The 27,233-nt window shown below is 37.4% G+C and overlaps 1 long non-coding RNA gene across 5 annotated transcripts in view; it reads right to left on the bottom strand.

The window, feature by feature from the left end:
* LOC101931335 (uncharacterized) overlaps positions 1 to 27,026 on the bottom strand; it is a 95,683-nt gene extending 68,657 nt beyond the window's left edge. The window contains exons 1-2 of one of the 5 annotated variants that reach the window (XR_010591354.1): positions 26,887 to 27,026; positions 605 to 727 (exon numbers count right to left, since the gene is read on the bottom strand). This is a non-coding gene — a long non-coding RNA (uncharacterized LOC101931335). Of the gene's footprint in view, positions 1 to 604; positions 728 to 21,990; positions 22,448 to 26,886 lie in introns of those variants that run through there. The other 4 variants (XR_010591348.1, XR_010591347.1, XR_010591350.1 and 1 more) reach the window with 4 other exon arrangements.
* Between the last annotated feature and the right edge of the window lie 207 nt (positions 27,027 to 27,233).

The raw sequence follows: 27,233 nt of genomic DNA, 5'->3' as shown, positions 1-27,233 counted from the left end.
ACGATTTGGGTTTAGCAATGCTCTATAGCTATTACTGACATGAGTGGCCTCTGTGATTATTGCAAGTGAAACAATATTTTCTCTACTTTTCCAGCTTGTTTACTTTGACATATGGTCATAGCCACTGTTCTCTTGTTGCCGCTCACCCCTCAAGTTACAAGTGCCTCCAACAGGGCACTTACCAATAAGGGCAACAGCAAAGCTGAAATGGAAACTGAAACTAAGGGGGCAACAGACAGGTGTGTGCAGACAGAAAGAGCGAGTAGGGTAAAGTGGATCTGAGCATTTTGGCCCACCCAAGACACTTCTAGTTCTAAACATCTACCAGGAGCAGAAGAAAACCTTATGTATTAAAGGGATTTTTAAATATTCCAGGACATACTAATTAACGTGTGCTCTGTCACAAAACTTCACATTTCAAAATCTTCAGGTTAACAATGTCCCTTTAAACTCGGGGTTTTCAGAGGGGTTAAGCTATGACCATTATTGTATATAATGGTATATTTCTCAATGGCAATAGTCATTAGAATACTCCCCCCACTGTACTTGTCAAACATTAGTGTAAAACCAATAATGAGTCATCTTCCCATCATTTTTCACACACCTGCGTTAAATCCTGAAGGGATTTGTTCCAATCGGGATGTCTGAATAGTTTCCCTGCAGCCATTCTGCACTAAGTGGACTCACTACAGAAGGGTCGATGGATTGTTCAATAAGCCTGTAGTATCTGCAGAATGAAAATGCAGTGTGAGAGAAAGATGATTTCTGGTAACTTTGCTGCTCTGTCAGCAAATCCTGAGAGAGAGAAAAAGCATAAAGGTTGTTTTCCGCAATATATGTGACATCCTAGTTTGAAATGACACAGCTCATGTTATTCTGTGACAAGCCCTGTATTAAGACATGACAGATATAAACCCATAAGAACAGCTATCCTGCCAAATACAGATCCACAGATTAATAGATTCCAAGGCCAGAAGGGACCTCTGTGATAATGTCACCTGACCTCCTGTATAACAGAGGCCATCGAATTTCCCCACAATAATTCCTAGAGCAGATCTTCCAGAAAAACATTCAATCTTGATTTAAAAATTGTCAGTGATGGAAAATCCACCATGATGCTTTGTAAATTATTCCAATGATTAATTACTCTCACCATTAAAACTTTACACCTTATTTCTGGTCTGAATTTGTGTAGTTTAAGTGTCCAGCCATTGGACTGTTATATGCTTCTTTACTAGACTGAAGTGTCCATTATTAAATATGTGTTCCCCATGTAGGTATTTACAGACTGTAATCAGTCCTTCTCTTTGTTAAACTAAATAGATTGAGCTCTTGGGTCTCTTACTATAAGACATGTTTTCTAATCTGTTATTCATTCTCATCGCTCTTCTTTGAATCCCCTCCAATTTATCAACATCCTTCTTGAATTGTGGGCATCAGAACTGGACATAGTATTCCAGCAGCAGTCACATGAATCCCAAATAGATAAAATAACTTCTCTACTCCTACCTGAGATTCCCCTGTTTATGCATCCAAGGATCTCATTAGCCCTTTTGGCTACAGCATCACAATGGGAGTTCATGTTCAGCTAATTATCCCCCATGACTCCTATCCCTTTTTCAGTCACTGTTTCACACAATAGATTCTCCCATCTTATAAGTATCACATACATTTTTTGTTCCTAGATGTATACATTTACATTTAAGTGTATTAAAATGCATATTATTTGCATGCGCCTAGTTCACCTTGCGATTTAGGTTGGTCTGTATTAGCAACCTGTCCTTTTAATTATTTAACACACCCCCAATTTCTGTGTCATTCACTAACTTTATTAGTGATGATTTCATGTTTTCTTCCACGTCATTGATAAAAATGTTAAATAGCACAGGTCCAAGAACAGACCCCTGCAGGACCCCAGAAGAAATACATGCACTCAACAATGATTCCCAGTTTACAATTATATTTTGAGACCTATCAGTTAGCCAGCCTGTAAACCATTTAATGTGTGCCATTTTAATTTTTAGATTGAGTTGAGCTCATGATAAAGCTTTGACGTGATATTTTCTTGCTTAACTGTTGCCAGAGCGAGTGTTGCTTCATTTCAAACTATAAATTAAGTTATTCTTCACTTTATCATCAATTTAAGTCTTGAACACTCTACAAGTTTCAAAATGCTAAGCAGTTTACCTTATGATGAAACTCTGCAGAAACATTTTGATGTAATCATAAGAGTCACAACTATGAAAGAATATTAGTTGTTCTCTGAGAAAATGCAACATAAAAGATCACCCACTCCTGCCTCCACATCCCTACAACAAGGCCAAGGTGGGAACTCCGTAAGCTCAACATTCTGAAGCTCTGGTCCCACAAGGGGCATGCTTTACCAGCTACTGCAATGGAAGGCATGCACTCCCTCGTGCTTTAGTCATCAGTTCCTTTTAAAGCAAGATGTGAAGTTACTCACACAGGTAGCAAAGGGATTTGAATGATAAAGATAGAACAGGTTATCAAAGCATCAGCTCTCTTTTGGAAGGAGTGGTAGAATGCTGATCTGTTATGATGTTCAGAGGAGAATTATTATAGGTGAGTCATCCTCCCTTACAAATACTCTATAAAATAGATTCAGACTCCTGCAGACATAAGGGCTCTAGCAATGAGTATGAACGAAACGCCAGCAAAAGGCAGTGGAAGGTAAAATCATGTGAACACTGCTTTTTTTTTTCTTCATATTTTTTATAAATTTTAGGAGTTGTTGCTCTTTAAACAGTTCCCGCAACAACCAGAAAAAAATAAACACAGAGAAACAACCTAAAAAGAGAGAGAGTTTGTGTAACCTTGCTCCTGGACCCTGTATGGAAAGAGGTTCTGTGATACCCCAAACCTCGACTCCTATCTCCATACACAGCATGGCTAAGGAGTAAGCTTTACTTCCCATCTGATTTAGATTCTTCAATTTTCTGTTTTGCGGAGCAGGGCTAAAAGATTTAACTCCCTTTAGATCCACGAGAGGTTTCCACCACCAAAAACTGACAATTTGTTGGAGCACCTAGAAAAGACAGAAGATTTCCAGGCCACAGATGGGGAAAAAGGAGATTGTAACCACAGCTCCTAGCCTAGCTGTAATGTCTAAATTGACTGGGAGAGCTGTCATGTCGTAGTACTTCAATGTTAGGATACCAAATAGTTTGTGAACCTTCTCCCAGCTAAACAAGGCAGAAAAGTTCATAGCTTGGGTCAATCAGACCCCCAACTTCCTAAAGCACTTAGGAGATGATAAGGAGGGAAATTACCACTGAGCTATACTACATTCTAGACAAGGTAGGCACTGCCTCCGTGATCCATCCTCTCTCCTCTACCTCAGATCCAGAGAAGTTATCCCTGACAGGGGCACACTCAGGAAACTTTTTTTTGGACAGGATAGCATATTATATTCAATTTTTTTATCCTGGGGAGAAGGGGAGAGAGGATTATTGTGGTATCTAACAGTGATGCTGGAGCCCTACAGAGAAATGCTACTTGAGTCTATTGACTCACTGTGGCGGGTGTAGCTACTTGCGCCCCTGGCTACAAGGGAAGAGCAGAGGAACGTAGGGTCTGGGACTAAGCAATCTTCGTGGAGGAACGGTAGGAACAGCCAAGTGTAGGAACATGGCTAGGGCTGGAGTTTACTGTTTTATTGTTAATAAAAGCCAAATGCCAGGAAGGGGTTGAGTTTTGAACGTGAGTGTTTTGGAGCGGAGCATGGGGTGAAAGGCACCTGATCACAAAGTCACTGGTATTTCTATTTCCTTAAATGTTGATCATCGTCTTAGATTTGATTAATGCTCATAATGTCTCATTCATACAGCATCTTTCATGCTGAAGAATCACAAAGCACCACACAAACTATAGCATATAGGAATCACTTGCATGCTGAAATGCAACCATGTTTGGGGTGGTTGATGGCAGCCAGCTGGCTAATATTATGCAAGACGTAGAAGTTTGGCCAAAGGGAAACTTCTACTGTTTTGAAAAGAGCCATGGGGTTCTTTCATGTCCACAAATACCAGACAGGACCTTGGTTTACAAAGGCCTTACCCAGATGCCCATCACAAAGAAAATTTAATAGAGCTCATATTACACTCCATTGAAGGATGAAAGAGTGAATGGTCCCTTCTGGGATTCAAACTCATGGTTGCAGGGAATTTAGGTAGTTCAAAAGTAATGCTTAGACCACTAAGCATTTTCCTCCAATATTAACTGATGAATAATCAATGTTATGCTGAAATGCCAGTATCCTAGCAGCTACTTCTAAAGAAATGTACTCATTGGAATAAACTATAAAAGAATTTCGAGAATCATTATACACTAAATATAGAACAGATATTATGTAAATAAAGCACAGAATATTCAATCAATTTTAAAATAATTAGCACTTATACATCTTAGCTTTATATCTTCAAAGTGCTATATAAACATTAGCTAATTAATCCTCACAACACCCCTGTGAGCTGGGAAGCTATTACTATCTACATCTTATAAATAAATAAATAAATGGAGATATCCTATCTCCTAGAACTGGAAGGGACCTTGAAAGGTCATCAAGTCCAGCCCCCTGCCTTCACTAGCAGGACCAAGTACTGATTTTGCCCCAGATCCCTAAATGGCCCCCTCAAGGATTGAACTCACAACCCTGGGTTTAGCAGGCCAATGCTCAAACCACTGAGCTATCCCTCCCCCCATCTTACAGAGAAGTAACTGACTTGCCCAATGTCACAGAGTGAGCAAGTAACAGAATCTAGATTTTTAACTCAAGAGCTCCTAATGCCCAGTCCTCTTCTCATTCTTCTAAATATTTCTATTGGGATCTTATTATTCTCTGAAAACACTGAGATTATCAGAAGAATGCTATTTACACTTAAAACATGGTCAGAAATTATTCTGTCACACAATATGCATCAGCTACAATACTAAAGTTTTTGACAAATGTGAATTACAAAGAAATGTATATCATTCTTTTATAACTGTGGAAATGGAAGTTATAGGACACTTATTATAATTTCTCAAATTCTGATGAGATCTACTTGAAAAGGTAAAACAACGTTTACTTTAGCTCATAAAATAGAGTTTTCAGATCTTACTGCCACATGCTTGCTAAGCTACTTCCATTTTACATATTTTTGAGTTACTGAAAATTAAGGCAAACACTGTAGAATCAAAAACAATTTTCAGTGCAGAAAATACAGTATTCAGAATAATGTATGTTCATAGGCTCAGAGCTCCCCAAAGTCCTCAAGAGAGTATAACAAATTCACAGGTATCTCCGAGTCCTAAATTTTGCATTCTGATCTTTGATTCAGCTTGCAAATGTTTAAAAATGCATGCAACCAGACAGCTCCCTTTTGGCTACATGTCTGAGTAGGCTCAAACATCTAAATTATTCTATCAAAGGTCAACTGTAACAGATACCCAAAACTGGTTTCAAATCCACCTGGAAAGAACTACGGAATACAAAGACCCTTAGTGTTTGAGCATTTTTCTCCATTTTTGACCAACACACATTTCTTTTAAGGGATCTGCTCCCACAGGTAGACACCAGTATTTTGAAGAATGGAGGTAACCTGGAAGCGTGTAAGAAAAGCTTATATCTTATATGTTTTCAGAGTCACATTCACTTAAAACCCACATCACAAAAGATACACAATGCAGATATGATAGCAGAATTTCAACTTAAGCACCATATTATGGTATTCAAGTCATAACCGTACTAGAATTTTTCAGGTCATTGGGCGTAGATGACATCAAATACATTCATGTCTCAACACTGACATCAGAAATGAGGAAAATTACAGCCTTAGGGGCCTTTAAAAAAATCTCATAACTCTACCCCATTTAATATCACTAAAATACTTATGGCAGACCTCTGAGGAATAAGGGACAATCTCTATTCTGTTACACTGGTGCAATTCAAAAGTAATTCCATGAAATTCAACAGAGTTCCTCTAAATTTCCACAAGTATAAACCAGAGCAGATTTTGGCCCAAATTCAACACTGGAGTAAGGAGGAATAACTCCGTTGACTTTAATGGAGTTGCACTCATTTACTGCTGAAATAATTTTTACTCAATGCACAATTCCCAACATTATGAACAACTCGTGACTCAAGGAAAGTTTTAACATTCACACTCAAAAATAACCTCACATATAATATGAAAGGTTGCTCAAACTGAAAAATGTTTCCAAATGGTGGATGACATTTCATATGGTACCAAATCTGTTGACATAAGCATAATGCCAGGGTAAAGGAAGAGTCAAGCAGAACTCAGTAATTTTGTTTTTCAAGGATTCATGTGAACCATTATTTCAGTATTGATGTATATACATTCACATCCCTTGAATTTACGATTTGCATGAACCCCAAAACCTGAAAGTAAACCTGGATTTATATTTCTCTGAGTGTACTGTGCCCTAGCACTGTGCCAAAAGGAGAATTACCACTGGTAAAAGATAACATGAAATACAATTCCCCAAACCTAAAACGATCATCATCCTGTGGTGAACATACCACATTTCAAAACTATTTAAATTGCTATCAAACATTTTAGGGCAATTGCAACATCTAAAGAAAAAAGCAAATAAACCATCTGTTTTCTCCAGTATTGTTAATTAAACACACTCACACAAGATACTCTTTCCAATGTTACTCTAATGTGCTAAGTTCCTATTTAAATACGCTGGTAGGATGTAACATATTTTACTAGGGACATATGATATAAGAATGGATGAAAGCACATTCATTTGCTTGTTTTTATCTCAGCAAACTGAAGAGGTTAATCATATTTTGGCTGTATTATCAGTATAACTTAGTTGTAGCAGGTCTACATTGGAGGATTTTTTCAGCCAATACATTACTACAAATGTTAGAATACCTGCACTAAATACGCTTTAATCATTTATTTAAAAAAAGGATTAAAATGACTGCCATTGGCCAACAATTTACAGAACAAGTAAAGCATTTTATAAGAGGTGATTCCTACTGGTTTGAGTATTTCTTCCAAAAATCTCTTAAAAAACAACAGAATATACTTAAGAAACCCCCTCCCCCCAAAACATAATTTAAAATTAACTAACAACTACCTCTATTGTTCTGTTCCTCCAAGTTGTTGTTATGACACAGATTCTTTTAGTGGTATCTTCTACCTCCATGGCAGAAAGCAAAGACAACTGTGATGAAAATGTAACAGTGTGAGTCTATCAAGAGACTCAGATCCACATTTTTAAACATGAGTGCCTAAAGTTGGGCACCTAAATCTACAGCTTGGACCCATTACTGCATTGGGAACCTTCTAGTATGGTCCCAGTGACTTCCATGGGACTCTGCACAGGCACAGGGGAGCTACACTACCAGATCCCAGATGCTGTATCAAGGCTTTCAGCACCTATGTAATTTTCAGAGGCACTGAGCATCTTGCAGAGCTCCCACTGCAGTCTGTGGGAGTTGCAGGATGCTCAGCACTTCTGAAAATCAGTATAACCTTAGGTCCATAAGGTGGACTGAGTACCTATGAACTTAGTTGCACAAATGTAGGCATCTAGGTCTGAAAATAGTGGAATCTGATTCAGTTATATACATATTTCTGAAAGTAAGTGTCAGTGTGCAACTGTAATGATTCTTCACTGGCTACTCAAAACAACTTTTGTTTCTCTTTTTTCAAATTAGACTAGTAATTAATTAGACTAGTAATTGTTTGAAGTTGCTTAATAAGTAGCAAATTTCTACCCCAATACGGTATTTGATTCTCTCTGAGAAAATGAAGTAAAATCCACAATCTATTTATGGTAAAAAAAATTCTTTTTTAGTCTTTCTGAGCAGATTTATAGACAAATAGGTTTTTGGTAATTTTTTTCTACATCATATAAAAAAAAACATTGTCCTTTCTGAGAAAAAAAGACTAAGTACATTATTAGTACACAATTAAAGAAATCAAACCAGCAGCTTAAGATTTGTTACTTTTTAAGGATTTAATCCACCATAAAAGATGCACAGACTATTCGGGCACATTAGATCTAGAAATCTGTCTATGCCACTTGTGGACCAGTCTGACCTATACAGGAGACAGACTGTGTAATGGCAAATAAATAAATCAAATCACACCATGACTGAGAGTTGCAAAGTTGTTCTGGGAGTGAGCTCATATAAGGGATTCTGGCTCAATGATCACTGTTACTCCCCATTCAAATCCGTGCATTTTCTCCTCACACAAACCACAGGAGGGGAAGACTGAGGAGACCAGGTCAGTTCTTTTGGTGTGTTATTAAAAAAAAACAAAAACATGCAGTTAGAGTGAAATGGAGATCTCCCATCACTGGAGAGAAGAACTGACCGGAGGCAGGAGGCCCTGGGTATGGTGTCTCTGAACAGCCCATGATGTGAGGAACTTGATGATCTTGTCCATTTCCTAGTTTGTCTCATTCCCCACTTCATCCATTGCCATAGGTGTTGTGTTGGTGGGGAATCAGCTGCTTGATAGCTCCCCTCCCAAAGCCCCATGAAAGAGCTGTCAACTGAAGAATTTCTTTGGGCCATGGGACTTTAACATTTTTCTTGACTTGACTGACAGATGTATTAGATATTACTATAACCAAATTAACTATAGTAACTGTAGATGTTGTAACTACTAATTAGGTATAATTACCTCACCAGTTATTTGGTTTTCCTGGTTTAAAATAATTCAGACATCTATCCTGCCCCAAGCTTAGTCTGAAGTGGTACTGCCTCCTCAGAAACCAAGTATCCCCCCACATACACTTCCCCCATCAGGGAAAGAGTACATAAAGAAACAAAGAAATTGACGGTAATGTTTAATTTATAAGGAAAGATTAAAAGTGGTAAATATGCATCATTTGTCTAAATGATGATTGGATGGACCATAATAGTCTGTAAATATTTGAAGGGATTCAGCACTAAAAGATTAGTGAAGAATTATTTAGGGTGGTACAGGGAGATATAACTAGTAATAATGGGATGAAATGAAGAAAGGGAAAATTAAGGGGAAAATGTATTAGGACAGCAGGTTCTATTAAGGTATGGAACCAGGTAAAAGGCCATGGTAAAAGCTCAATTTCTGGGGATATTAAAAACTAAATGCAAGAAAATGCATTAAAATGCATTGGCAACAGGAACTGGAATAGGCCACCTAATAGATTTGTTTCCATCTCCAACCCCAATGATTCTGTAATAAGTAGCTGACTCTAGCCTTAGACAGCCCCTCAGCAGAGTTGCAGAGTCTGACTGATTACCATACATATAGCACTGTATATGGCTCCAGCACAATAGAAATGATGTTGAAGGGTGCCTGGGATTTATCCTAGAAATCTAAAAGATCTCTTCTCTCATTCACCATAACCATTACCTCCCATGATGGCTACATTCCACTGGAAAAATGAAATGGTTGAGCAGTAGAGAGAGACTAAAATCTATGGAAGACAGAACTTTCACAGGAGCATAAGAAACCCATTCCTAGCTGAAATAAGAATGACCATTAGCTTTGTTGCATTCCAGAACTCATGCGTTTGCACTAACTGTACTGCAATAGCACTCTTATATGCTGACATTGCAAGACTATCGCACTTCATATATAAATACATTCATTTTAAAACTACCCCTGCTGGAATGAGTCACACTAAGAAGAAATAAAAGATTGCAGTTTTGCTCCTGGGAGGTGCTCAGATATTATGGCGATGGGTGCTAATATAAAAAAACCTAGAGAGGTATATAGATCCCCAGACCACATTCGTAAAGGTTTAGGTACTTCTACCAATCTCCCCTGACATTAGTCCCATCATTGCCACTTTCCAGGAGCCTTAAAAGCAAACTGGGCAGAGTCAGTGAGGTAAAATTTTCAAAAGTGGCTAAGGGACTGAAGAATCTATGTCCCACTTTCAAAGGTGCCAGGCACTAAGGCCTAGTTGCTCAAAGGTATTTAGGTGCCTAACTTCACCAATGGGAATTAGGTAACTAAATACCTTTGAGGATCTGGGTCTTAGAAGCCTAAGTCTCACTGAAAGAATCAAGAGGAAACGGTATCTTTAAATATTTTCACAGAGCCAGCTGCAGTTTTATGCAAACCCTTCTGAGAAAGGAATAAAATATAAAAGGAAGTCCTTTTGTGGACAGTACGCAAGGTGGCAGTTTTGGTAAAGATTATTTTAAAGCAGACAAATCATATGATTTTGAGGTACTTTCACCTATTATAAGAGCTATATTATCACTGCACACTCGAGGCTATTCAGAGTACTTTACAATCATACCTGTGTGTATGCAAACACAGTACGCTATAGAAACTGATGTGTTATTTAGCATCTAATGATGTTTATAGTTTTAGAAGCATTTCAACAGCTATAAGTACAATATTTCAAAAACTGCATGTCAAATTTTCCATGCCTCTGGGAGGACAAATCAGTATGTAGAACTGGAAGCACAGCAACAGCTAAATATATTATAATCAGCAGTAGGAAGGCAGACTAAATCAAAGGTAAAAGTAAAGTTAATACAGTAAACGGAACTCAATTATTTCTTTTCTGAAAAATGCTAAAGACACTGAAAAATGCTTACATTAAAACTGTACATTTATTTATGCTAAGCTTTTTTTCAAAAAATAAAAATTTAAATTATTATCTGTATCATTGGAGGTGTTGGTGGAGTCTCCATAGCAAAGGTTGCTTTGAAATTTGCACTGAAAGTGGAACTAAAATCCCTTTGTTTCACACTTCAATGAAAACACTGAAGATCTTTAAAATTTGGCCCACTAACTCTTCAGAGGATTAGTATATTTTCCATGTAAAATTTTAAGAAAAAACATTTACTAACTTGTGCTGAAGAAATATTTTTAAATGCCACTTTTTGAAATTTTGCCCTGTTTTTCTCACAATACTTTGGGTTCCTCTAAGTAAACAACCAGAGTCCCCACCATCTCCAAATATTTCTCCCTCCCTCTCTCTCACATACAGACACTCAGATATCATGTTAGACCATAGGTACTTCTGCCGGTTTTTTAATTAGAGACACACATTTATTCCTCTGAACCTGAGTTTGGCCAAGATAGCTGACAGAATTGTCAAGTTCCACTGGCTATTTTGAAAAACAAAACCTAAAATATTAATTTTCATGTTTGTCAACATTTTCTCACCAGTTTATTCTAGAAAGCTATGCTATGCAAATAACCCAGCAGGCTGGGAAGCAGAGGGTCTGAGAGTGGTCTCTGGAGAAGATACAGGCCTCAGCATGGCCACAGGTGGGGTGAGGAGGAATGTATGTGTGTGACATGGGGGACAGGGAAAGTGGAAATTTGGGGAGGTCTGGACGCCCAGTAGCTGAGTGCCAAGGCACCTCTGGCACATCAAGGCAGCAGATGAGGCTAGAGATACATGGCTGATATAAAGGAGGTAGTTGAAGCTGAGAAGCAAAACCGATGAGTAGCACAGTTATTGCATCACTCAGCTGCTTATTTCACTATGTTTTAGGGTTTTCACTGGTGGATTCTGCAATAATAACCTTAACACTAAGCTGCTGATATATTTTGTGTGGGGAGAGAAAGACAGCTTGCTCTTGCTCTCTCCCCCAGCCCACCCTCAAATGTCCTGATTTCTTTTGTTTCAAAATCTCTATTTAAGTGACTCAATTATTAAAGAAGGTTGACCATTAGGAAATTACATCATCATTCAATCCCAAACTCACATTCTAAAAGTAAACAAAAAATAGATTTAGCAGCACTCATCTAGCAAAATAATAACAGGAGCAATCTACCAAACTAGAAACAGTCGCTACACTTAATTCAGCCCTGTCATATGCAAGTGCATAATTCTCATTGAACTAAATGGATGCTGAATTTAATCTATAGTCAGTTTTTTAATTTTATACAGAAGATTTTTTACTATAGTCCCCCCACTGTAAAAATATCTTAAATAAAAAAATCTGAACAATTAAATAAACAAAGGTTTAGTAATGAATTCTCTTTTTTATCAATACTTAGTGACCTTCACATGAGATATCACTTGAAAAACTCCAGAAAAATTAACTTGAAACACTATGAAACTGGGGTTAAGAGACCAAGACATGCTAATGCAGGGATGATATTGGCAAAGATGAAAAGGAATAAGACAAATTAAAAGGAATAACAAATTAACCATATTCCTTCTTTTCCACCCAGGCACATACACAGTTAAGAGCATGGATACATCTGGGTTTCCTCTGAGAATATATGTTATATCTGTATCTATTTGTAAAATGCCTGTATTATACAAGAAGAGATTTCACAATCTGTGAAAAATATTCTGACCGTGCTGGTATCTGGTGTAACTTCACAGGTTGGAAAGAGCTAATATGCCATCCCTGAAGTCATTCTATTCAACAAAGGGGCAAAAATAGTAGGGGAAAAATACCTTTAAAATGCCTTTCACACTTTTTTTTCCTTCTGAAATTACAATTACTACACACTTTATGAGCCTGCAGCTGGTTTTAGCAAACTGGCATTTGCAGGTCTCGCATGACAGACAGCTGATGAAAGTGACAAGCAAGAGTTTTCATTCATTGCTGCTGGCAACCTACTGCCTTTCTGATCCCTTTCTATGGAAACAGAGATTGGATGTGGGGGAATAAGGTAAAGGGTTATTTTTACAAGTCCATATTATCAAATCAGCATCCAGCAGCTGAGTCTGAGCTCTTGTTAGCTGCCTCAGCTGGCTCCCATCATCCCCTTCTGTTTCCATAGAAACCGTAGCAGCAGCATCCCCAATCTCACCAGGACTGTTCTGGAGTTTGCACATTCACTCATTTCCAAATCCGGCCTGGCCATAACCCTGGGGACGTTGGCTGCTGCAGTCTGTTAAAGTCTGCATTGCCGGCCTCCCCCCACAAGGGGAGGCTGTGCAGATATGAGGTCAACTAATGATTCTTCCTCTCACTCTGTGAGCACAGTGGGACAGGATGGTGCTCAGAACAGGGGCCACCTCTTGAGTGGTTGGCCTAGCAGCTGCTCCTTCCCTTCCGCTGCTCCCCACTGAGCTACAGCAACCAACTGGGGTGAGTGTGACAAACAGGGAAGAGATGACACATTTCTCTCCTCCAAAACTTACAGCACAGGGGACAGAAATGCAATATCTTGGTGGCCAGCACGATGAAGGCAGCTGTGCTGTGGCTCCCTAAGTCAGAGCAGTAGGAAAAAGGGATTTTTTAAAAAACTATTTCTCCCACCCCCTGAAGAGAACAATGATCAGTCATGGAAAGAGACATAGGGACATTCACCCACTCGAGCAATCTGATTGGCTGGCCATTCCTAGGTGCTTTGTAATAGCACTTTATTATGGTAAAACACCTTTCTAAAGCAGTCATTACTGTACTATCTAGCTGCTCTACATCAGTTACCCCTAGAAAGACACTCCAATTTAAGACACTTTTACACAGTGAACAGGTGCCAGTGGTCAATTTTCGAGAAGAATTGCTTTCTCAAAGGGGTTGGGGGGGGAGAGAGAGAGAGAGAGAGTGAAAGTGTATGTGTGTGTGTTGGGGGGGGGGGAGATTATACACAGATGTTCAATTTGCTGCATTCTCCACCAGCTGCCTTTAGAGTTGACCCAAAGATGAATATATTGTGAAAGTGGAGTCTTGAGCTGACAAATATGAGTCACTGTCATTAAATCAGCAATAGAGTGTGACTGCAGCAGAGTAGCTAAAGGTAAAAGAAGGCCTTATTTGCCACTCGTCCCTCCTGGGATTCCAGAAGCAGCAACGAGTACAGCAGGATGCAGAGACTGCATCCCTCTGATCAAACGGGAGCAGACACATTCAGTGAGGTCACTGTTTTAGCCAGTGCCTCAAAATGGTTTCCTCTGCCAACCAACATCACTTCCATCTTATGTAGATTAAACTTGAGCCAGTTACTCTTGACACAGGTCTCATTTTCTCTCGGGCAGTCTGTCTTCGGGGGTTCTGCACTGTTTTTCTGTCGAAACAGAGACACTGAACGTCAAAGGGTATCATCTGCCTATTGGTAGCAGTGGAGTCTGTACAGCTCACAATCCTTACTAGTGTTCTTACATACAGTCAATGTTGAATAAGAGGTGGCAAGAACCATCCTTCTGGGAATCCTCAGGGAAGAGGAGCAACTCTCCATCACTAATGTCTGGGAACTTTTTAAAAGAAGTGAGTAAGTGATCTCTGTTGCAGATTTTGCTGCATTTGAGTGAAAAGTAAGGAGGATTTGTCTTCTTTTGGTAGCAGAAGAATCATACTTGGCCCATTCAAACAAATCATGATGCTAAGGGAAGAGGGACTGCCAGCCTCTGAGCTGACAGACCATCGATCCTTCAATCTCTAAGGTGCCAATCTTGCGGCTGAAAGCATGCAGATGTACTGCTGTGCCATGTGGAACACCACTGAAGTCAGTTGCAGAATGGGGGCCCGAGTCACCAGCTTAGGGCTGAAAGTTGTCACCACTTGATGGCTGTTTATAAATTAGTATCATATGTGAAAGTAATTTATCTTAGGCTTGCTGAGCAGAGAGGTGTCTGCATCACAACTGGCATAAGTGGCACTCTGGTTTGAACATTTAGGATCAAATAGTATGCAGTCTTATTTCAATTGGGGCTCCTTTGGGCCAGGTTCGAGGCATATTGTTTACCCTGCTGCTGCCTGTGTCGCACCTGTTCTGTGACCAGAGGACGTCAATTTAGCTAGTGGTCTAGTGGTAAGGATAAAATAGGGACAATAGTACTTCCCTACTTCAGAGGAGTGTTGTCAGGATAAATGGATTAAAGATCGTGGAGCATTCATATACTGCAGTAATGGGGGCTATATAAGTACCTAAGATAGACAGATCCTCTCTCTCGCTTTCTCTCAGAAAAGCACGTGCATGTTTTACTGGTACAGGATCTCCTCCCTTTGCTGTCAGAATAGTGCAATTTCTGAGAAGTAGATTCAAGTATTTAAAATGCCAAAAGGCATGAATAAAACTGAGAAAATTGATTTCTTTATATTCAAGTCTATGCCCTCAGCAATGAGCATGCTGCTGCCATTTTCTGCTGCTGCAGGCCCAGAGGAAGATGGCAACTGCTATTGAAGATAAAGATTATTTTGTAGAAGTGCTTCAGGAATTACGAGTGAGAAATGAAAAACTGCAAACTTCTCTTACCTCTCTAGAGGAGAGGTTTGAAAGCAATGCAGCCACAATCAGCACACAGGATAAGAGAGCAAAAGAATCTGAAGGAAATGCCTTGATGGCCTGGAGGAAAAACCACAAGACATTAAAAAGAGAGAGAGAGAGAGAGAGAGAGACTGGAAATTTCACTCAATCCATTTTACTAGTGTTTTCACAAATTGAATATAGAATGGCATATTGAATATGCAAATAACTGAATGCATATCAAGCACATCTATATACATTGGTTATGAACAGGGAAAGAAATTCTGATCCAAAAGACTGAATTGTGGATGGATCTCCATTTTAATGTGATAAATGAACTCAGTACACTGTTTGGGGAGAAATCTGATCAGATCCTTTTCAAGATGGAAAACAGAAAGTGAGAGGAGGGGTTCTGCTGCTGCTGTCTGACACTAGGAGCACCAGGAGGTTTGAGGGTAGGCACCTGGGTATGCATAGGCTGAACTGCAGGCAACCCTTTATGCAGGGACAGGTAAATTTCAGTCTTAGGGCATAAAGTATTGTAAGGAGTTTATTTAGTTTGCACATCATCTGTTACAGATACATTAAGGCTAAGGAATCGTGGGCTAAGCACAGATGGATTCAGGAGCTGTTAAGATGAACATCTCTGGATTAAAGAATTTATAAACGCCAGAGGGCAAATATAGTCAGAATTATTTCTTCTTTTTCTTTTGTGGACACAACCTTAGAGCATGTGATGTTTGAATAGTCGGCAGTCATGCAACACTTGAGAAATTATCCAGCAGGCCACTAGCCAAAACATGTTTCCTACTCACCTCCAGCACATACTGAATAGGTGAGGAATGAGAGGAAAGTTGCAGTACTGTGTTACACCGCTTGCCAACTGTTATTTTTGACTAATAAAATTATTTATGTATTCAATTTATAAATCACATGGACGCTAATAAGTGCCCATCCAATCATTCTAGCAGCTTTTACATTTAACACTCTCCCCCCACAAAAAACACAAACATTAAGTGTGAGCAGAGATGCAGATTCACCAAGGATTGTTGCCATGTAATAATAATACCTAGCTCTTATATAGTACTTTTCATCAATAGGTCTCAGAGCACTTTAAAAAGGAGGTTAGTGTCATTATTGCCATTCCAGAGATGGGGAAACTGAGGCACAGAGAGCCAAAGTGACTTGCCCAAACTCACCCAACAGGCCAATGGCAGAGTCAACTAATGTTGGCCAGTGGCAGGGGGAAGGAGAGAATGGGGAATGAGAGGAATAAGGGGAAAAAAAGTAGGAAAACAAAACAAACAACCTTGACAGTGCAACATTATAGTTGAAATTTTACGTGCACAAAATTCATGATATTGAAAGCTATAATTCTCATGGAAACTGTAAATTAGCTTCAGTGTGTGTGTGTATAAAAACCACACAAAAATGACATTAAAATAATATTACCAAGGGAAGTCAAGCATTCAAGATAGGAAATGCCAGAATTAAGATTGCCTGTGCAACCTTAGTTCTGCCCCCTTGTATGTATGCATTATGATATTGTCTTTACTGACATGATTACTTACTGTATTTTCCTGAAGCCCATTACCACACTTAGTGCACAGGATAGATCTGTGCTAAAATGGTAGGGATACAGTAGGGCTATTGTACTGAAGGATATTTTAAACAGAAGACCTTGAGAGTAGGGGTTTGTTCTGGAGAATGGAGGAGCAGAGTGATAGCAGTGGGCCTGGCTTGGAAGCCAAATCAAATCCAGCACCTGCACTAGTGAAGGGGCAAGGATCTACAGCAAGCAAGAAAAGAGGGGGACAGGAAGCAGACTGGTGATGCTGTGGCCATACAGCCACCAAATGGTAATAAATCTTTATCACCAACCTGTGCCAAGTTCAAGCATTTATCTGCATGTGACATACCAATCACTTGATCTACCCAATCCTCTGCAAAAATATCCTATTACAGTGTAAAAGAATCCAGGACGGAAATGACCATGTTCCAGTAAGTTTTAGGAGAAATTTGTTTCACACAAGTGTTTTATTTTTCTTACAGATAAGTTGACTTTCTGTGATGGAACTTACTCAGGGGAGGAGTCTAAAGAACATGCAATCACCCAATAGCACATGTATGTGTCACAGGATAAATATGAACTACATTACACAACTGACAATTTTCAATAAGATTATTTTTTTATTATTTCTATATTCTTAAATTTCTCTCTTAAAAATACAGACTCAGAGTCAGATTTTCAAAGCAGAGCACAATGGGTGTATCCAGAAAAATCCATGTGTCTAAGCTAAAGGTTACATACATTTGCAAGTGCCTACCCATTTATATATACAACTAGATGATTTGAAAAAGCAAATACAGGTTTTGACGGTGCTACACCCAGATTTCAAAATCTGGCCCTTAATATACCAGTTAATCTAGTGTGAGAGAGAGAAAAGAACAATGATTAACTTTATTAACAGAGCAGCACTGATTTTATGAGTTTTTAAAAATATTTCCAATTTTCCTGCATCTATCTGCACCTTTGAAACATATCTTGATTACATTATATTTCCAAAGGAGAAAGTCAGTATATTGCTACAGATATTAAAACCATACACCAAATAAAGATGACCTGGTTCATAAGCTCAAGGGAGCCCCAAGCACAGAAATCAACTCTCTCGCTATGGACCAGTGGAAGATGAGTCAGTGGTGAAAATGATGCACTCAGTCTCCAATGGGAGTGTGACAACTGAAACACTTATACAGCATCTCCTCTGATTAATCAATACTGCTGTATTTGGCATCAGTGAAGTAAGAAGATAAAAATGTAAAGTGGAGGAATTCTAAGTAGAAATCTAGAATTTTGAAGCAGTGGTATCAATGAATACTTGTATTTAAATGACACCGGAGAATTACAGGTATAATAAAAGTTGCAGAATAAAAACATGAGTAAGGATATACTGTAGGGCCTGATTCTGCTACTCCTGTGAGTCATGGTTACCCAAAAGAGGAGCCCAGTTGACACGCAACTTGGTTTGGGTGTGGTCACAAATATACACCAGAAGCATTCAATGCAACTATTCTAATCTCTGTTAAATTGCTGTGGACACTGTGAAATACAAATTTTACATACAACTAATAAACTGGCTGTATTTTTCTTTTTGAATTTTTTTTTTTATAAATACTGTAATACCAACATGGGCAAACTGTAAACTAGAAAGGATGATGTTCCCATTCCTGTTTTGAAGATGAGAATATTACAGATTAGTTATTTAAACTATGTTTTTACATTACATTCTGCTTTTATTACATCTTAAGTGAAAGTCATCAAAATGTCATTAAGGCCTTTGTGCTTGGTACTGTTTGAATGTAAACATTTCAGCAAGCTGGTTCTGAGCCATGCAATACTGATTTTTACAGTTATAAACATCCAATAAATGAAAATCTGAGTGTTATGATTAGACTTTAAAAAAAAGATTAACCCGTTTATTTTCTGTCTCCTGTCTTTTAGACCATCTTTAGCATTAACTACTAACACAGTGCTACTCCTAGAAGCACTGAAGCAGTAGCATCATTGTAAACTAACCCCAAGGAATGTCCTGCCAAATTCTACCATCAATCCAGTGCTGAAAAGCAGCTCAATGGTGCTGTAAAGCTCCACCTTACAAATTCCATTTCTTTGGGCATTGATTCTAGTTGCAATTATTACCTGCCTAATCTATTGAGAAACTTTCTGCCATTGCAGTTAATTCTTATTTGAAGCTCTGAGATTAGGAAAACTAAATAATAGTTCTGTGTGTTCAAACAAAACACTAACGCCCTGTTCTATTCTGTAACTGAAAGCTACATGAGAAAAACATGCATCAGATCTTAGTAACATGAAAAGATCAGCATGCACTATTTTGGTTTTAAAACCAATATTCTAAAGACAATAAACAGAAATTCTCAAATTGTTTGGGGAATTAATTTTGTTCTATCCAAGTAGCATCTGGGCCATTGTCAGGACTGCTGAGAGGAGGTGAAAGGGGGACAATTGTCACAGGGTCCCAAGCTTGCCCACCCAACATGTTTAACGTCTGTGTAAATAAAGTGAAATGGCAGGGCATGGAGCCCCAGCAACCCTGATGTACGAGGCCCCAAATTTCTCTCAACGGGCTGTGGTTTAGCCATTAAGCCAGGCTATTATGTTTTTTCTTACACTTCTTATACAAGAGAGATTTTTTTTAAAAAGAGTAATGACTTTCTTCAGAAACTCCTATTTTAAGCTATTACCTGAAGAGAAAGAGGAATAGCCTCAAACCCACTTTCGGCTTAAAAATGTGTAATTACTGATTAGGTTTCACTTTCTTTAACAATGTCAACTACCAGGTACAACACTTGATTTGTCTCATTTTCCCCCCTCATAGTAGTAATCTAGGTAGCCAATTTAGTACAAAAATTAACAACTCATTGAAGAAAAGTACTATGAAGCATTATTCTGTATTTGAAATATGCTATAAACGGAAAATGATTTTGCCTCTGCTAATCTGGGATCATTATCACATTAGCCTAGCATGCATACTCCAAATGACAAATCAAACCAGTAATTTTAATATAAGAAACATTTTACTATTCAGCTCCTAAAACCCACTCTGCATTCAATAACCTCTTAATCACAGTAGTTTCTTTTGAAAGAGACTCCATAATACATGAAGGTGCAAGTACCATTAAGTATCACACAAGGAGAACATTTCTGGTAGTAACAAAAATCTGATACTATTTGAATTCAAGGTACTTGCCTCAAACTGAAACTGGGAATTTCCCTGAGCTAAGTCACAGTTTGTTTGACTGCATGTACTTTAAGAGTTAGTGATAATGAAGTGGCAGACAAACACTATCAGAGAAAGCACTTCTGACTTTTTACTATCCCTATAGAATAAATACATTCAGAATCTATCCATTATATATTCAGATAGGGAAATGGAATGCTAGCCTTTCATTCTCAATCTACATAGAGTCTCATCATCAGATAGCACAAATGAAATGCTAATGTAAAAAGATGAATGCCAATTTCCTTCACTTTGCTCCAAGTTTCAGTGGCTCTCTACAATAAAAGATAGCTGTTTGTGGAGACTGGCTTGTTCCATACCATTAACTCAGAACAAAACATATTTTTAGTGGGACAGCAGTGTTTACTTGTAAGAACTGATGAATTGTATGCCACCATTTATCACTTGCAGACAAAGACATTCAGGCTCAATTTTGGACATAAATCAAGGTACATGCTCCTAAATAAAAAAGGATTGCTTAAGTCCCTAAAACTGCATAGATTGAGGTCAGATTGGCCATAGCAACCACGAATGGTACTTAGGCCTCCAGTAGGACTTAGCAACCAATAAATGAGCTTAGATCTCTTTTCATCTCCACTGGTGTGAAAGCCAAAATTAAAAAGATTAGATCACCCTGCACCCATCACAATAGGCTTCACAATGAAAAAGTCATTTCTAGCCTTTGAATCACATCAAATAAATAACATTCATCCCTTCTATAATGAACAACTTTCAAAGTAAATTGAATCTCCATAGTGCTGCTTTCCCTTGCTGCACCATATTTACATAACAATATATCACAGGAAGCTCAGAATCGGTCTTGTAAATAGGAGACTCTGAATAAAATGAATCTTTAGCACTGATTCCTGTATATTCAGCTTCAAAATGCCTTCCATTTTCCCTTCATTTAAACAATGTACTGTAGATTATAATCCATATAACCAATGCTTTAAAGCTTGCAATATGAAAGTTTATTTCAATATGGGAATTGTACGGTAAATAGATTCCCCCCTCCTCCCCATTTGAGGATTAGTTCCAAATTCTACTTTTAAGTGCTGAAATACTATCTGGTTAATATTTGATTGAAAACAGTGGTACATTATTCCAGTTTATCACAACTGCCTCTCATGCTTCACTTTATTCTTTAAGTTATTCTATCCGTTCTTTTAAATCCGCTACACAGTGTAGTATTTTAATTTTCTATTTCAACATGAAACATTGTTTTTTGTTCTTGTTCCAGTCTTTGGAACATTAGTTATTTGTAAACATTTAACAAGTGTACAATATCATTGATCGCAACTGTAATAATCTAAACCATTTTAATTAAAAACATTCTATCAAATGTTCTCGTCTTGTCATTACAGGAAAAGCATTTTTCTTATACTCAACTTGTCCTTATTAAAATGGATCACTATCCCCTTTACATTGTAGAGTGTATAAACTACTGTTTAATGGAAAGTGTTCCAAAAGCAATATATTAAAGTCAGAAGGTTATACCTACATTAAAAATATGCTGGAATAATTTCAGCCTTCTGCAGCAGTAGCTCACATAGATAATACTATTTGAACTCAGCAGGCAACCTCATTAATTTTTAAAACTCTCTGACCCCAGTACAGTTAACAGTGTAAAAATAATTACAAATTAGGGTTGAAGGAGCACTGTTTTAATATTGCATGGGTACTGCCAGCAACACACCATTTTATTGCATCCATGTATTTATTATGGCTAAATATAATTTTACCTTACCTGAAATGAAGCTTCATGGTGAATTTTAAAAAGGTGAACATTAGAAGAAACCTTCATTAAACACCAACTGTAATAGCTACTATGCCAGTGAAGAAACCTTGCCTATTTTCTCCAATCATTCTAGTAACACAAAGCACTGCAATTACTGGTTTATAGGCTAGTAACAGCCTGGATACAGCAGTAAAGTAAAATATTTTAATAACAAGGCACATTTTAAACCTAACAACTTCTAACTCCTCTAGAAGGATATAAAATACTTGAGTGATGTATAAATAGTCTCTCTTACCTAAAACTTGTCAGAAGAAGAGATCCTTCTCATTGTCGTCACCTCCCGTGCCCCCTCTTGCCACCATGGAAATTGCTTCTGCTATGTTTATTGCTCTGTGCCTCAGTTACAGCTGTGACACTAATCTGCCTGCACAGACCAGCAAACGTACGTGTGTGTGTGTCAGAGAGAGAGAGAGAGAGAGAGAGAGAGAGAGAGAAGATAGCCTACTGTCTTCTAGGCTGAGAACCTAAACCTCAGGCCAAGTCAAGGCTGAATGACAATGATCAAAGCACTGTCCTTCATCAAGAGAGAAGACAGGATTTCCCCCCCCCCCCCCGCCCCCAATGAAAAGTGGGACTGTCATTAGGGATTCTCACTAAGAAACCTCTAACAGAGACAGACCTTTTCCAGATTGCTAGTGCCTGCCCAGCAGTCCGTGCAGAATACAGGTAGCTATTGTTCCTGAGACAGATATGTAGCCAGCCACTCAGACTCTGACAGATCTCAACAAACCAGTGAGCCTGCCTTCACTTTAACTCTTTATTTACTAGTGCTTTACTTTTGCTGAAATACAAAGATGTCCTTATATCCCCACGGGGAAAAATGAATTGTAAATAACTACATTTTGGTTAAGAAATGATCTTGGTGTCTTATACATAGAAATGTTCCCATTTAAACTTAAAAAATACTACCTTCAGTTCAGGCTCTCTTGTTCTGAAATCTGATTGAGCCCAATGTTAGACATGGTATAGCAATATTAGACTCCAGTAGTAATAAAGAATTCAAATTATACCAGGTCAATAACTGATGCCCTGTGCTTTATGGAATGTTCATAATTTAAGGCTAAATGAAATAGTTCTGGATAATCACCACCATGTTTTACAGATATTATGCAAATATTCTAGTTTTTAATAAAAGTGAATTGTCTAGTGATAATGTGACATAGTGCTACATGTGTTATCTTTAACGTACAGAAGATTTTCCATTGGAAGTCAGCTCCCGGTTTTAATCTGGGGTGACTGTAGAAATCCCCAAAGGAAACAATGTTAGAAAGGGTTATCTAGGTAGTCAACAATTTCACTTTAGGGTAGAGGGATAACCATCCTAGTCCCCTTCCAGTTCTGTCACCTAGGTTTTCATACACAAGTTTTAGCAAATCAAGCTTCATACAAAATAAGTTAAGAGTTTAATTGTAAAGACAAAAATCAAGAAAACTCACAACCTCATAAATTAAGGATAATATTCTAGCTTTTATGCACCCACTTAGGCCTACAGTAGACAATACAATAATCTGTGAACAACTATTGATTCTACATACCAGGCACCCAGTGAGTGCGGTCGGGTCAGTATTTTAGCCTTTAAACTCAATTTCTTTTTTCCTCTGTTTAAGCCAGTCTCGACTTTATTTTAAACATTGTATATGTGCAAAAGCAAGTGAGTAAATACTTTGGGGAATGGGAGGGAGCTTGTTTGTTTTGTTTTAAAAAAGGCAAAGTTAAAGGATATAAAGGGTGGGGAGCAGAAAAGAAAATCTTTCAGACCAAGATAAAATATGAAATATAAGATGAATAATTTTTACCACTGATCATAAAAATGCAAATGAGAGATATCACTTGAAAAACATGGATTTTTAACAGGAAAGAATATTGGTTCTTACTGTCTGTGGCACAAGTACAGTTTTTTCTCGTGTGTGCTCCATAAAAGTACACTGCACAAGCTTTATGAAATTTCTTTGAAAAACAGTCAGTGGTCATTTTTTAAAGGTGAAAAGTAATATTTTCTACTTGAGTGAGAATTTTATTGTGCTTCCCCACTAATGATAAGGGTCAAGTGGCCTTTTAAGATTACCCCTGTCCAGCAAGAAGGGAGGAGTGACTTTTTAATAGGAAATCAATGTCATTCATTGGAACACACCCTGCTGGGCAGAAAATCCTCTGCAGTGCAGGATGCATTTTACATGGCCAGGACTGTGGATTCTCATGCTCTGCTGAAGGTTTACTCCTGAACGTCTCATTTTAGTTTTTCAGAATATCAGTATATAAAGAAAATGTTGAAAGAACTTATCTATGTCACCAACTGAAGTATTTGCAGTGGTACGTAAAGAATGTTTTACTATATACATGTGTTAAAAGTGAATATTGTCCCCATGTTAAAAGGGCATTTTATTACCAATTTCGGAGAGTTTTAAGATGATTCCCCTTTCTATCTTATGCAAGTTTATAACAAACAAGAATTTGCTATTAAAAGGAAGAGGTGAAAAATGCTGGGGAAAGATAAAGGGCTTACATCCTCATCTGGCGTAAATCTGTGTAGCTCCATTGACTTCAGCAGAGCTACACTGATTTACATCCCTGCAATTCCAAAGAACAGCTTGACTGTATGTACCATAATGTGCCAATTTCTTTTCTACGCAGCGTGAGTGCTACTTCTGGGAAAAGCAAAATGAAGACCACTAACTTTGTATTGTAAAAAGAGCACTCTAAACTCCAGCTGTTGATCATATGACAAATGTCTGAGTGTGGTCACATTCGATGTCAACACTTGATTAGACCCTACCCAAGCACATTAGCCTTGAATATTTCATTTTGAACCAAGTCTACAATACTTCTCCCAATACTTGGGTACTCAACAGAACAAGTCTTACAGAATTATTAGAGTATGTTTTAAACAATTGCATCTTAGCTTATATAGATATACATGTCAAAAACATCATAACTGAAATGATAAAGGAGGAATGTGAAAAGAAAAATTTTCACTATTGAGATATCACTGTGCTGGGTGCATTATAGGAAGATAAACTAGACAGATTAGTCTACATTTCCTGCAAATGCATAATGGCCTTCCCATTATCCTTAATGATATTATAGGAAGAACTCTCTTCACCATGTCCATTAAGGAGAGAATATTCTTTATGGTATGAGTAAAAGGGGAGAGAAGTTTCTTATGGAAGTTTTACTACACTTCCTTAAAGCCACCTTAGATATAAAGGAAGGCTCTTCATTCCAGCCAAGTCAATCACAAGCACCCAATAATATGCACTTTACTATAGATAAATAAACTCCACCTTTTCTATGTGACTTTTCACTGATACCCAAGAGTTTGTGTTTTATAGCAGTTTCCAATGAGAATCTTTTTTTGTAAAAGCACAAAATATGAGAAATTATGTTTAAAGTGTTGTATTTTTCTAAGGAGGGCATTTTCAATAATATACATAGGGAATTAGGTGCACAACTCCCATTAAAGAACCAGGAGCTATACACCTATAATTCGCTAGACACAATGTCAATTATTTACCCTCAAATATCCACATGACTTGATCTGAAAAATTTGATTATATTTCCCCAAAGAAGACTGTAAAGAAAACAGAACTCCTACTGTATATTACATAATAATCTAGTGTCTGAGAATTTTACCTGAGGACACATTGCTACAGTATTCTCTTTCAGCTAACTCAGAGTGTTATACATTCAGACAAAAAGCCACATACCAATATCAGGTATCCATTTCCCCTCAGGGATTCAATGTTTTAATGGTTTTGTAGTAAACAGCCATGTACTAAGAAATTATTCATATCAAATATAACAGAATAAAAAATTATATCAACTATATGTAAATGTTATATACGCAGAAATACATATAACATCTCAGGGCATGTAACCTTAATTAACCTTTTGTCTCAGTTTGTACAGAAATTATGTGTAAAAATTTAACTTTACCAGGGACATAAACACTTACGAACTTAACATTTGCTAGTAGATTGCTTTGCAAAATGAATGGAAAGTATTCCCAAATGATATAATTTACATTGAACATAATGACTTTGATTTCTTAATACAAAGCAGAACTCTTACTTTTCACTTGTTTATTTTCCTTTTAAAGTTACTTGTTGCAAAACACACACATATGTTTAAAATATTGGTCTTTATTATTGCAGCAAATGTTTAAAATATAAATGCCAACTACAAAAAAAAAAACATGTAAATATTAGAGTGGAGCCAGTGCTTATTTTGCTTAGCATTTGGGCAATTACAATGAGTAGTTTAGAAAAACTGATGAATAAAAATATGCTCAATTATATTTGTAAATTACGCTATAACAACAGGTATTCAAAAAAAGTATAATTAAACTCTCCAAAGAGACACTTCTGATATTAAAAAAAAGTTATTAACATAGTACAGGGCTGAAGATCATATAACATCTTTCGTCTGAACTGTTTTCATAGAAACATAATTAGGGTACTGAATTATCAACTAGACTTTTTGTAAAAGCAAATGTCAAAGATTAGAACTCATCAAGACTATTACAAAACTTCTACATAACAATGTAGCACACTAGTTTGTATTTCATCAGTTTGTATTCCTATATCAACAAATTATACATTTGATACATGATCTGTTGGTAAAAATTCTTTTTAGCTAGCCAGTTTTTAGACTTGTGTCAGTGTACCCCATCTTCAAAAAAACCAAAGCTTTTCTTTGCAAGGTTTAGGATTCTTTAATTGCAGAAAATATATTTTACATCTTGTTCTCAGTAAAAAAGCTTAATTTAAACACCTCGTTCAGCATTGTGCCTAGAACTCATATACAGCAAAGTGTTACCACAAATAAATTGCTACAAGGAGGCTGTATTTGCAGTTTTTTTGGGTAAATGAAACAGTTTCTTTTCTGTGCATTTGTATGTCAATTCTAGTCTTATTCATTTCAATAGTTAGTCAATAAATAAATACATAACCCTAAACATCATAAGAAAAAAATAAAATTTTCAAAAAAATAATTCAAATGTGATAAACATCAAAGGACAATATATCACTTTCCCCTTAAATATTGGATATAGCATGTTTAAGCAGCGTACTACACATTATAATTTGATGATTCATTTATTACTGTCATTGACTTACAGCCAATTTTGACCTACCACAGTAAGTGCTGTTCTATGGGAGTTGCTCATCTTGAAAGGCCATGTGTACAGTAGCTTGATGAAGGGGGGAAAAAACAAAACAGTCAGAGCTTCTCTTGTAGCTGCATTGTGCCATATGCAGTTCCCTTCCTCTGAATCTTTTGATAAAAGGCAGAATGCAACATGATTAATTAATGTAGCAAAGGCATTACAATTCAGAGCTAAAAATATTATTGAACTTCTCCCTAGCTAGTGCTGTTTAAGTAAGTCTTTTAAAAAGCAATTTAATTTCATTCTACCAAGTCAAATTTTCTCCACAGATAATTAGTTTTCATTATATGCATAAAAAGCTACAAAGAAGCCAA

Source organism: Chrysemys picta, chromosome 1 (genome assembly GCF_011386835.1).
Source record: "Chrysemys picta bellii isolate R12L10 chromosome 1, ASM1138683v2, whole genome shotgun sequence".
Lineage (NCBI taxonomy): Eukaryota > Metazoa > Chordata > Testudines > Emydidae > Chrysemys > Chrysemys picta.
The sequence above is the reverse complement of the archived record's forward strand: the minus strand, read 5'-3'. Positions and strand labels throughout refer to the sequence as shown.